General features: G+C 34.1%; 1 long non-coding RNA gene across 2 annotated transcripts; it reads right to left on the reverse strand.

Annotated features, from left to right (window-relative positions):
* Window positions 1-6,165: 6,165 nt before the first annotated feature.
* Window positions 6,166-11,612, reverse strand: LOC141566553 (uncharacterized). 2 transcript variants are annotated; one of them, XR_012489349.1, is made up of 3 exons: window positions 11,139-11,612; window positions 8,080-11,028; window positions 6,166-8,043 (listed from the first exon to the last, which is right to left on the reverse strand). It is a non-coding gene; the product is annotated as an uncharacterized LOC141566553 (long non-coding RNA). The 2 variants fall into 2 exon arrangements; XR_012489348.1 differs by lacking the exon at window positions 11,139-11,612 and having other exon boundaries at window positions 8,080-11,107.
* Between the last annotated feature and the right edge of the window lie 350 nt (window positions 11,613-11,962).

The following is an 11,962-nucleotide window of genomic DNA, read 5'->3' on the forward strand; positions in this document are numbered from 1 at the left end:
CTGTAAGTCTACTTCTAGCAGTCTATGATTCCATAGACTAAAAGGTTAAGTCATAGGACTTAAAACTGCAAAGGGACTCTAAATATCATCTTGTCAAAATTTTTCATTTAAAGGTGAGTAAACTGAATAATAAGGTGTTAATCAAAGGCTCAGTGACTTGCTGATTATTCTTATTTTTTTTTTGCTAAGGCAAGTGACTTGCCCAGGATCACACAGCCAGGAAGCATTAAGTGTCTGAGGTCAAATTTGAACTTGGGTCCTCTTGACTTTAGGACTAGTACTCTAATCACTGCACCACCTAGCTGCCTCTGGCTTAGAAGTAGTGAGTGTCAAGGACAGGCTTCAAGTGCTACTTTTCTGACCACAAGCTCAACATTCTTTTTTTTTTTTTTTTTTTTTTTAAAGCCCCATATTCTTTCCAATAAATCATGGTGATAATAAAGTTATCTGGGTTGGTTTTTTCCTCCCTTTAGTTTTTTTTTTTTAATAGATCTTTTTTTTTTCATATAAATTTTGTTATTATTTTATAATTCTACGAAGTAATCCATTGTTGTTTTTTTGATTAACATTTCATTGAATTTACAATTTAAAATTGACATTTTTTACCATGTAGGCTCAACCTAATCATGTCCAAGGGAAACCCCTCTGATACTATATAATAATATACATAGAAAAATAAATATCTATCTAGCTATATATAAATATTTTAATACATGCATTTTGTCATTGTTATAAATGGTCTTTTGTCTTTACGCCAATTTTTTCTTCATTAAAAACTACAGTTTAATTAGGCTTATTTCACATTATTTTCACTTATACATTTTATATTCAAAGCTAGTCAAATTAGGTTACTTGCTATTCCCCATATATACACTCCAATCCTTCATTCCTGCCTCTGTATAACTGATTCATACTTTGAGTGCTCTCTTTTCTCAGATTAACATACCTAAAATGCTATCCTTTCCAAAATATTGGTTATTAAAATCCTTTCTTCAAAGGTCATCTCTAGTGCTAGCCATCTTCTGCAAATGATCCCATTTCCAGTTGTCCTCTTCTTTCTTTCCTAAAATAATTTTTATTTTTTACTTTACAGAGGTCTTGAAAATACTTATCTATACAGGCACTATATCTTCCCTAATAAAATGTAAGCTCCATTAAGTCAGGAATTATTTTGTTTTTGTATGCTCAACATTAACATTGTGATTTGCTTGCAGTATACATTTAATAAATGTAAAGTAATCAAAATCAGAAAAATTATTTAATTACTACAATGACAAAAATTGAAACTAAACATTGAATAATTATAATAGCCAAGTTTGGCTTTGGAGAAGAATTGAGAAAACAGTCTTCTTTTATTGGAGAAGCAGGAACTCTGGGTGTAGCATATTGTGTATTAGAAAAGGTCAATTTGTTGTTGATGCTAAATTACCTTTTTTCTTTCATTTTTAATCTTTATTATAAACCTCAGATAAAGAAGGAGGGATATACACGCACACATACACACACGAATGTAATATAAAAGCAAAAGGTAATAAAAATAAAATATAATTTTAGAAATTATTGTAATTGTTTTATTTTCAATCATGTCCAACTTTTCATAACGCCTTTTGGGGTTTTCTTGGCAAATATACTGGACCATTTGCTATTTCCTTTTCCAACTTATTTTACTTATAGGAAAATGTGAAGTAACTTGTCCAGGGTCACATAACGTAGTAATTTTCTAAGACTAGATTTGAACTCAGGTCTTCTTGACTGCACATGTGGCAGGCACTATCAATTAGGTTTAAGGGTTAAGACCATATAAATAAGGTAATATATCTTCCTTTTCTGTATTTAAAGGTCACACACACACATATAAATAAATAAATAAATAAATATATATATATATATATATATATATATATATATATAAATATATATATATATATATATATATATTTACACAAATACAAAACTTTTTTTGGAATATTTAGGAAAATTCACTGTGAATTTATTTAGTCCTAGTTTTTTTATATACAGCAGCTCTTTAGCTTCTTTTGGAATTAATCTCTTCTAGTTTGTATATTTTATTTTTCATATATATTCATCTACTAACAATATTATAAATCAAGATAAAGAAATATAAAGGCATAACTAAAGAGGAGATATCTGCTACTAATGCTTTACTTAGAAAATCCTAGGGAATCAGCAAAGATATTATTTGAGATAATGATTTCAGCAAAGTTATAGGCTATAAAATAAGTCCTTGAAACTGAAAAGATTTCTACATAATTATGATAAATCTTAGAGGCAGTAATAGAAAGGGAAATCTCCAATTAGCTATAAAATGAAGAAATAAAGAATAATTTAAATAGTTGGAGGAATATTTGGTTTTCATGGCTGGGCCTCACCAGTATAATAAAAACAATAATGCTACCATAATTAATTTACACTTTGAATACTATGTCAGTAAAATTATCAAAGGGATACTTTTAAAAACCCAATAAAATAATAACAAAATTAATTTGGAAAAGTATAAGATTTAATATATCAGGAGAAATAATGAAAAGAGGTAAAATTGAAGGGAAAATAGCACTTTTAGACTTTAAACTATGTTATAAAAATGCAGTCATCAAAGCCATCTGGTATTGATTAAAAAAATAGATAGATCAGTGGAACAGACTAGACAAGGGAGAAACAGAAACAATGGAATTCTATAACCCAAGCTAATAAATTGGAATACACAAATTACTTAGGAAAGAACTCCCTATTTGATAAAATCATCTGAAACTGGGGCGAGGGGAAAGCTTGGTGGCAATTGGGCTTAGTCTAACATACTACATCATATTCAATTTTACATACTAAATGGATATACACCATTAAAGAACATACCATTAAAAAATAGAAGACAGATCACAGACTTTTCACATTTATAGTTAGAAGATGTATCTTTAACCAAACAAGAGATAGAGACAATTACAAAAGATAAAAGTAATAACTTTAATTATGTGGAACTGAAAAGCTTTTCCACAAGCAAAATTAATGTCCCCCTAAGATACTAAGAGAAGTGTCAAATAAGGGGGAAAAAATCTTTGTTTGCAATTTCTTGTTAAAAGTTTGATATCCAAGGTATATAAACAATGAACAGAACTAAAATCTAAAGCCTCAATAAATAAATGATCAAAGGAAATGAAAAGAAAAAAAAAAAACAAAAATAGAATAAAAGCAAAATAATGAAAATAAAAATAAATGCATAAATTTGCAAACTCTTTACAGTTATTAAGAAAGAATACTTCAAATCACTAATAAGAAAAAAGCAAATCAAAACAACCTTGAAATTTCATCTTACATCCTGAAAATTCACACATAAAAGATAGTGATAGTCAATGTTGGGTAGACAGTGGGATGATAGAAACGCTAAGTCCATTGTCTATATAGATGTGAATCAGTACAACCATTTGGGGAAACTATTTTAGAATTATGTACATAAAGTGGTTAAATCCATCTTCTTTGACCCATTGCATTAATTGGCTTATATCTTTAAGTGGCTATTGATAAGAAAAAAAGTCCCTATATACACCAAAATATTTATAGCAGCACTTTTTTTGTAGAGTAAAGAATTGACAATAAAGTAGATATCCACTGATTAGGGAATGGCTAAACTACACAAATATAAAGAAATATTACTGTTCTATAAGTGATGATGAATGTGATGAATACAGAGAAGCATGAAAAGATCTCCATGAACTGAAGTGAAGCAGAGCCAAGAAAAAGTATACACAATAACTACAAAAACATAAGGGGAAAGAACAGCCATAAAACAAAAATGAATGTTAAAGAATTACCAAGAACAACCATGATTCAAAAGAAGAGATATGGGAAAATATTTTTACTCTAACCCTTTGCAGAGATAGAAGGTCCATAGCTGTTGCACATTGCAGACATTTTCAGATTTTTCAAAATATAGATCAGTCTGATTTTCTTCTTTAAAAATAGTATTTCTTATATTTGATGGCTCTCTGGGGAGGGGATTACTAAGGGAAATTTTGATGATATTAAAAAAATACATAAAAATATAAAAAAATACTTATTTTTGTTGTAAATAACAAAGAAATTGATAAAATTTATTTAAAATATTTGTCTACTTTTTAATTTCAAATGTATGGGCATAAAATTGAATATAGAAATACCTGATTAGTAAATGCTTTGCATTGGCTGTGGTCTCATCTTTCAATTTTCTAATTTAGATAATTTGACAATCCTACTCTTCATTTTTTGATTAAATATAAAAGTATTTATAATTCATTTTGATCTTTGAAAAAAAAACAGCTCTTGGATTTATTAATTTATTGTTCTTTTGTTTTTCATTTTATTAATGTCTGATTTTGACTGTTTCCCTCTTTTTGGCTTTCTTTAATGTTTTCTTTTGTTTCTTTTGCAATTTATTTAAATGCAAACAAATATTTCTCTGCTGTTTTGTTACTATGAATGTTTAATACCTTTTTACCACTTAATATGACTTTGGTTGCATTCTCTAAATTTTAATATGCAATAATTTGTTGTTATCTTCTAGGTAGTCTATTATTGATTTTTAAAAAATTTCTTCTCTAACTTTAATATAATGTTCCACAATTTCCACACAGATCTGTCTTTTTCTTAGACAATTGTTTACTTTTTAGTTTTAATGTAATATGATCTTTAAATATAGTATTAGAAATTTCTGCCTTTCTAAAATTACCTAGGATGGTCAAGAATATGATCAACATTTTGTAGTTGTTTTGGATATCTTGAGAAAAAAATAATTTTCTGTTTTTTTATGAATTTCTTATTATATCTCCATTTTACATTCATGTTATTCTATACTGTCATCATGTCTATAATAGCTTTTTTTACTTTTCCTTTTGTTTATCAGAATCTATTAGTGATGGTAAAATCTATGATTTATTTTATATATTTTTTTTTTGTGAGACTGAGTTTTCCTCTAGAAATCTAATTATTATTCAGTGAAAAAAATTAAAGTTAAGTATCATTCAAAGGACCATTTAAAAGCACACATATTGGGCACAAGGAGCCTGCAACATGCTAACAAATGAAGTACTTCATGAGAAAAGCAGCATAAAGAATGTTATCAGGAATGTATAACTTTTAAAAAAAGGTGGATTGGTCATAAGGCAAGAGCAAAATATAACTAAACATTGTCCATTGAGATTCAGATAATATCAAGAACAAGGAGGAAGATCTCTGGCATATTGGGTGAATTCCCAGCGCAGAATTTATCAAAAAACATGGACTAATTTTGTACAAGTTCAGAAAGCATGGTTTGAATTTCAGTTGACATTACTGGAGAGAATAGCCATATAAATGAGAGTACATTTCCATTAAATTAGTAAGTGACAAATATATTTAAAAATTTGTGTGATTTCATTTTCAGTGATGTTTTTAAGCTTGATAATTTTTTTTTATTGTTTATCTTGTTAATTTCTGTCTTCAGTTTCGTTTTGTAACATAATCAATGAAATTCTAGATTTTTTTTGGAAATAGCTATAGCATGATAATTTAAAACCATAATTTCAGTTTAAACCAAGATATTTCTTTTTGTATGTGTTTTTTGTGTTTTTGTCATTTGTGTAAATGAGTTTCCTTTAGACTACCTATTGTTGGATTCTGCTTTTCAATTCATTGTGTAGCCCTTTTTCTTTTTATGGGTCAGTTCAGTCAATTCATATTAATTGTTACAATGGTTAAATTTGATTTATTTCTGCTATTCTTTGTTAAATTAGTTTTTTGTCAGAATATAACACAACTTTCCAATTTTGTTATTGTTATTCCTAAACCAAACTGAAAGAAAAATGGTAAATTATTTTATGTTCTTAATTCTGCATCTCTAGAGCTGGAATCTTTTTTTTTTCTCCAAAATAAGCATAGCATGTCCATATAGCTCTTCTTTGTTCTCACTTGCCTTTTCTCTTTTTTTCTCATTTGCATTTTTTTTTTTTCTATTTAAACGTGTTTCCTCTTCTCCCCCCACCCCCTTGAAGGTCAACATTATAATTCAGTAATTTAACTAATATAATACTGTTGCTATTTTACTTTATGAAAGAGACTTAGATAGGTGTACTGCATCAAGCTTAAATACTCAGTAGAGCTGATTGTTAAATTGCCACCATGAGCTTTTAAACCTCAGAAATCATCAATACTACAAATCAGTTTTGTTTTTTTTTTTTTGTTGTTGTTTGTTTTATTGAATGTCCAGACTTTTAAGTAAGCAATGGAAAAATATCAATAATGCAGATTAAGCTTAAAAGTATGCCAAATTTATATTTTCTGGTTTTTAAACATTTACCAGCATACACAGCTTTTATGTTAAGATGCAATTGAAATCTTCCAAATACTTAACTTTTAGAGTATTTTTCTTGCTTGATTCCACTTTTTTTTTTTTTTCCCAAAATGAGGGATTTCCCTCCTCTCTACTAAATATTTTAGGTCTTCTTGGTTTTTAAATGTCTACATTTGTTTTCTTTTTAGAAATAAGTTCTTTCATTAATACTTTTTTTTAAAATTTTGTTTTCCTTCATCCTTCTCTTCCCAAAGAACTATCACAGACAACAAAATTTCTTAAAATACAAAAAAAGAAAAGAGAATAGAAAAAAGAAACATAATTAGCATAACTGATGAAAAAAATCTGAAAATGCTATGGACCTCCCACCTTTGCAAAGAGGTGGTGTGGGAGTGTCTTCTGATATTTCTTCTTTGGAGTCTTGCTTATTCTGTAATTTTGTTACATTCCCTTTAGATTTTTTTGTGTATATGATTTTTCTTATTTCCATTGTCATAGTAAATGCTTATTTTGTTTTCTTGGCTCTGCTTATTTTACTCTGCATTAGTTCATGTAGATCTTTCCATGTTTCTCTGCATTTATCACATATACCATTTTTTTTTTATGGAACAGCAATATTCTAATACATTCATCTATCACATTTTGTTTAGTCATTTTCCAATTGGTAGGTATCTACTTTGTCTACAATTCTTCACTATCACAAAAAGTGCTGCTATAAATATTTCGGTATATATGAGAACTTTTTTCATATCAATAGATCATTTGTTTTGTTTATTTTTTAAAGAATGCTTACATTTTCTTTCTTTTGCTCAGGCAATTGGGGTTAAGTGACTTGTCCAGAATCACATCTCTAGGAAGTGTTAAGTGTGTGAGGCCATATTCGAACTCAGGTCCTCCTGACTTCAGGGCTGGTGCTCTATCCGCTTCATCACCTAGTTGCCTAAGAAGGCTTATTTTTCTAGGAAGCTAATCCTAGCATCTAGACCATGTTTTCAAGTTCCAAACACATACACACACAAAATCAATTTTTTTTTTTTGACATTTGTGGTTTTTGTAAAAAAAAAAAAACTGTTTATTTATCTCAAATTAATGTTGATAAATACTCTTCTCTCGTATTGACTTTGAAATTTTTTTTTTTGTCTTTGCAGTCTTGAAGTTTACCAGTGGTGTGCCTTGTTGAGTTAAATACTTAATTTATCTTTTATTAAGGGTCTGTGAATTATTTTTATTTGTAGATTCAAAATTATTTTTGATATTTCTGGGAAATTTTCTTGCACAATTTCCTCAGGTATAGTAATTAAATTTTTTCCTTTTAAAATTGGCTTCAGGAGCCCAGCTAATTTTGAAGTTTTTTCCCCTTGATTCACCTACCAAATCTATAATTTTCAAATGCATTGGTTTGGATTGTTTTGTTTCACTATTTTCTAAGCCTTCTAAATTCTTCTCTCTGTCATGTCTGTCATTCTGTTTTGCACAGTTTAATTTTTGTGTGTGTGTGTGTAGTATGGATTCTATTGAATCCCAGGACCCCTTGGAACTTCCCCAGGTCAAGCGTGGGATGTCTGGGAGTAGTCCTAGTTATATAAATACAGCTCTAGCACGTATCTATTCTTTATGGCAAGAACATAAAATAGTAAAGCTTTTAGAACAGAATAGTAAGGTAAAATAACAAGATAAAATCAAGTCTTAGAATCAAACTCCTTCCCCTGCTTTCTCTCTCTCTCTCACTACACACACACACACACACACACACACACACACACACACACACACACACACACAAAAGAATAATCTCTCATGGCTTCCACCATGGGAGAGAGAGAATATGCTGCCTGGACAACTGGCTTCCTTGTGGCTCAGTCTCCCAGCAACAAACTGCTCTCACAGTGTGGCTGTTTTGCTTTTGTCTGGATGCTGCTGCCATCTTCTGGACATCTCTGCTCTAGCTAAGACTTTTTCCTTCTCAGGAGAGTTATCAATGTTACTCTTGCTCTAGTTAACAATGCTAGGGTTAATCAACCGTTTTCAGCTTTTTTGTTAGCCCAAACCAGAATCCCACCCAGAGGTACAGAGTAGTCCTTCTGGGTTACCAAAGCTATTTTCAATATACTCATACTACTAATTAAGTCTTCCTGATAAGGTGAGGTGGATTCCCTTATCTGGCCTTTCACGCCCTCCTTAAACTTTTAGGAGACCCCTAGCTACACTGTTGACTGAGGGGAAGATTCTCCACCCTTTGCCCTGACTTCCCAGAATCCCAGAATTTCAGTGACTGTTTAGTTCAAACTCTGCCTGGAAAAACTGTGCCATTCCACTATATACTTAATAAGCTGCCACCCAATCTTTGCTTAAAGATTCCAAGGCTGGAGAAGTCCTCACTCTCAATCAGGCAATCAACAAGCATTTACTTATTAAGCTAATATTTATGCACCAGGCCCGGTGCTAAAGCTAGGAGGATACAAAACCAGAAGTAAAACAAGCTCTGCCCTCAAGGGATTTATATTTTAATAAGGAAGACAACAGGATCCAGGCAAGTGGGCTGTCCAACACATTTTAAAGTACTCCCTGCCTCTTGTGCTTGACCATGAAATAAATAGAATGCAACCACATAAAATTCCAGACTGAGGAGTTTGCTATGGGAGGTGACCGGGATCTCTTAAAAGGCCTCAGGAGAACTGATGAATAACCTTTATATAGCGTTCACTGGGCACCAGGCACTGTAGTTTACAATTGTTAACTCATTTGACTCCTCACTTTAGGATTTAAGGACTATTATTATTGTTATCCTCTTTTAACAGTTAAGGAAACAGAGGCAAACAGGATTAAGTGATTTGCCCAGGATCACACAGCCAGTGTCAGAGGTCACACTTGAACTCAGATCTTCCTGCATCAAGGCCTGGGTTCTACGCTAACTAGCAGCTAGTTTTTCCAGCTCTCTCTGATCGTGGAGCATGAAGACCATTTTGAGCTACATCCGGAGATTTTGGTATGGAAAGAAACTTCCATCCTAGCTCCATGTCTTTTCCGATCTTAGTACCCTTTAGTGGATGAATGACTGGTAGAGACTTTATGGGTTTGAAATATTTTGCAAGTTCTGATGTCAATGGGCGGAGCAAATCAAGTCACGGAGCTCAAGAGAGGAGCAAATCAAGTGGAGTCCAACTGCAGAAGTGAGTTGAGTTGGTAAAAAGAATCCATTATCCTGGAGCTGAGATCTTACCAGGACGTAGTAGGCCTGAGAAATGAGATTCTTGATGGTTCTAGAGCAGGGGTTCTCAAACTAAGGCCTGCAGGCTTTAGACACCGGGTTATGGCTAATGGGCTGAGGGGCAGAGACAAGAGTGTGAGTTTTTTATTTTACTATAGTCCGGCCTCCCACAGTCTGATGGACAGTGAACTGGCCCCCTGTTTAAAAGTTTGAGGACCGCTGTAGAGTATGAATTCTAGTTCCTCAGTACCCTAGGCCAAGATTTCAGCTGAAGACAAAGATGGTTCCAGTGGAGCTCAAGGCCAATCGTTGGAGCCTAGTCAAAGGCAGAGTGAAATGATCCTAGTAGAGATGCATAGGAGCGTGAAGACATCACAACAAGACCTGAATGATATGGATGGTGAGGGAATAAGTTGTACCGGAGGTAAGTTATGTTGACTGCCCATTGTCCACTTAGGAATTCTGTGAACATCCAACTTTCCCCCCCATGCTCTGTTTGGCCACGGGAGTATATATATGTTCCAGGCTTGTGGGAAAGATGTTTTGTGGTTAATTCTCTTACTATGCCTTGGTGTTGACTTAACTAGCGAGTAGTTAAAGACAAACATGTTAGTAGGGCTTGCACGCTATAGTTTTTGATAACAGGCTCACAGAGTACCTTGAAACTGAGGTAATAATCCCTGGCGAATTCAAATTACAAGAGTAAGTGGGGCAAGCTTAGCCCCAGATGGGCCCTGCATTAGGAAGTTTTTCTTTGGGCTAAGTCTAAATTTAACTTTCCCCCCCAACTTCTACACATTATTCCTAATACTGTTCTCCGGGGCCAAGCAGAACAAGCAGAATTTCTCTTTCATGTGTTAAAGACATGTCTCTCCTCAGTCACAAATTCTGAGATGGAATGGCTATTTTTCTCTAAGATTCCTTCCTTGTGGGTAATAATCAATCATAGAAAAGAACTTCTTTTTGTTGATTTCCTCCAACTTTGAAAGGCTGTAAGGCAAGTAAGAAAATTAAGAGTTGTTCTGCTTTTGGCAGAGGGATGCTGTCAATAGAGGGGGGGGTGTGGGCCCTGGGCTCTTCCTCCATCTTTAGATCATATGTGATCACTTTCTATTGGTTTTGCTTCACTTTTTCTTTTCATGGGGGCTTCGGGTGCATATGGATATAACTGTTATTGACTGTGATGTACAAAACAATCATATCAATAAAAGGGAAAAATAAAGAAAATGGTGTGCAAAAACAAATAGGAAAAAAAAAAAAAAAAAAGAAAGAAAGAATGAGACCCTGGAATGAACAACCATTTTATGAGGATTCCTCCTACCGAGGACTTCCCCCTCCTCAGCCCTGTTATCTTCAGCTGCTTGAGAAAGGAGTGGGGGAGGGGTGGCGGCGGTTTTTCTCTCTCGGTCCAGCTGTTCTCCATGGCTCTCTCCAGGGCTATAGTCTGCATAATTTTCTAAGCAAGGATATGGAGAATGAATCTTTAGGGTACTCCAGTTACCTCCTAGAAAATACAGGAAAATTCTCCAGGGGCCCCTTCCAGTCACCAAATGCCAGTTTCCTGGCTCCCCGCGCTCCCCTCCCCCACCTCCCCCAGTTACCATTCCCGCCTACCATTATGCGAGGCTCCCGGAGGCTCCATTCTTCCCAGTCCCTCACTGGTGGATGGAGGTCGGGGAGGACAAAAGAGCTCAGCTCGTGCTTCCACCTGCACTCCGCTTTATTCGAATCTTGGCTCTCCTCCTGCCAAGTGCAGCGGGCGGCGGTTCTGCATTCAGAGGCATTTAAATGCTGAGTTAAATTGTTAATGGGAAACTTCAGACACAGCCGTCCTAGAGTCCTCCATCTCCCCCTCCCCAATATGGTTTGTTTTTTTTTTTTTCATCTCCATATCTTTTTCGGTGATTTGCCTAACACCCCACATAAATAAATATTAAATTCATTGTATTCTCTTCCCCGCCCCCACCACGGAAAGGAAAGGTAAAAGACAAAGATGGAAAGAACTGGGGGGAGGGTCCTGAAGGGGATCTGGGCTGAGGAGAGCGCGTTTGGAAGGTGGGGGCTGGGCTGCGGCTGAGGAGAGCTGCTTCCCAGAAGCCTGGCAGACTTCTGGGAGGAGTCAGGGCCTGAAGGGCTGGGGGGAGGGGGAGGGGGGGAAGAGGAGGGACGGGAGAGGAAACGCCCGAGAGGGGAGTGCTGAGAGACTGAGGAGGGTCGGGCGGGGGCGGGGAGGGGTGAAGTAGGTAAGGGCGGGAAATCAGAGGGCTGCACCTCTGGGAAGCTGAGTGAGGGGTAATGTGGGCTTCCCGTCCTCTCAAAGTGATGTATTGTTTTTAGTCACATTTATTTTTATAAATTATAATTTATGGATTTTATAATTATTTTTCTTAAAAGAGGAAGAAAAAATTGCAAAAGTGAAAAATTCTATCTACCTCCCT

This window comes from Sminthopsis crassicaudata, chromosome 4 (genome assembly GCF_048593235.1).
Source record: "Sminthopsis crassicaudata isolate SCR6 chromosome 4, ASM4859323v1, whole genome shotgun sequence".
In the NCBI taxonomy this organism is placed as follows: domain Eukaryota; kingdom Metazoa; phylum Chordata; class Mammalia; order Dasyuromorphia; family Dasyuridae; genus Sminthopsis; species Sminthopsis crassicaudata.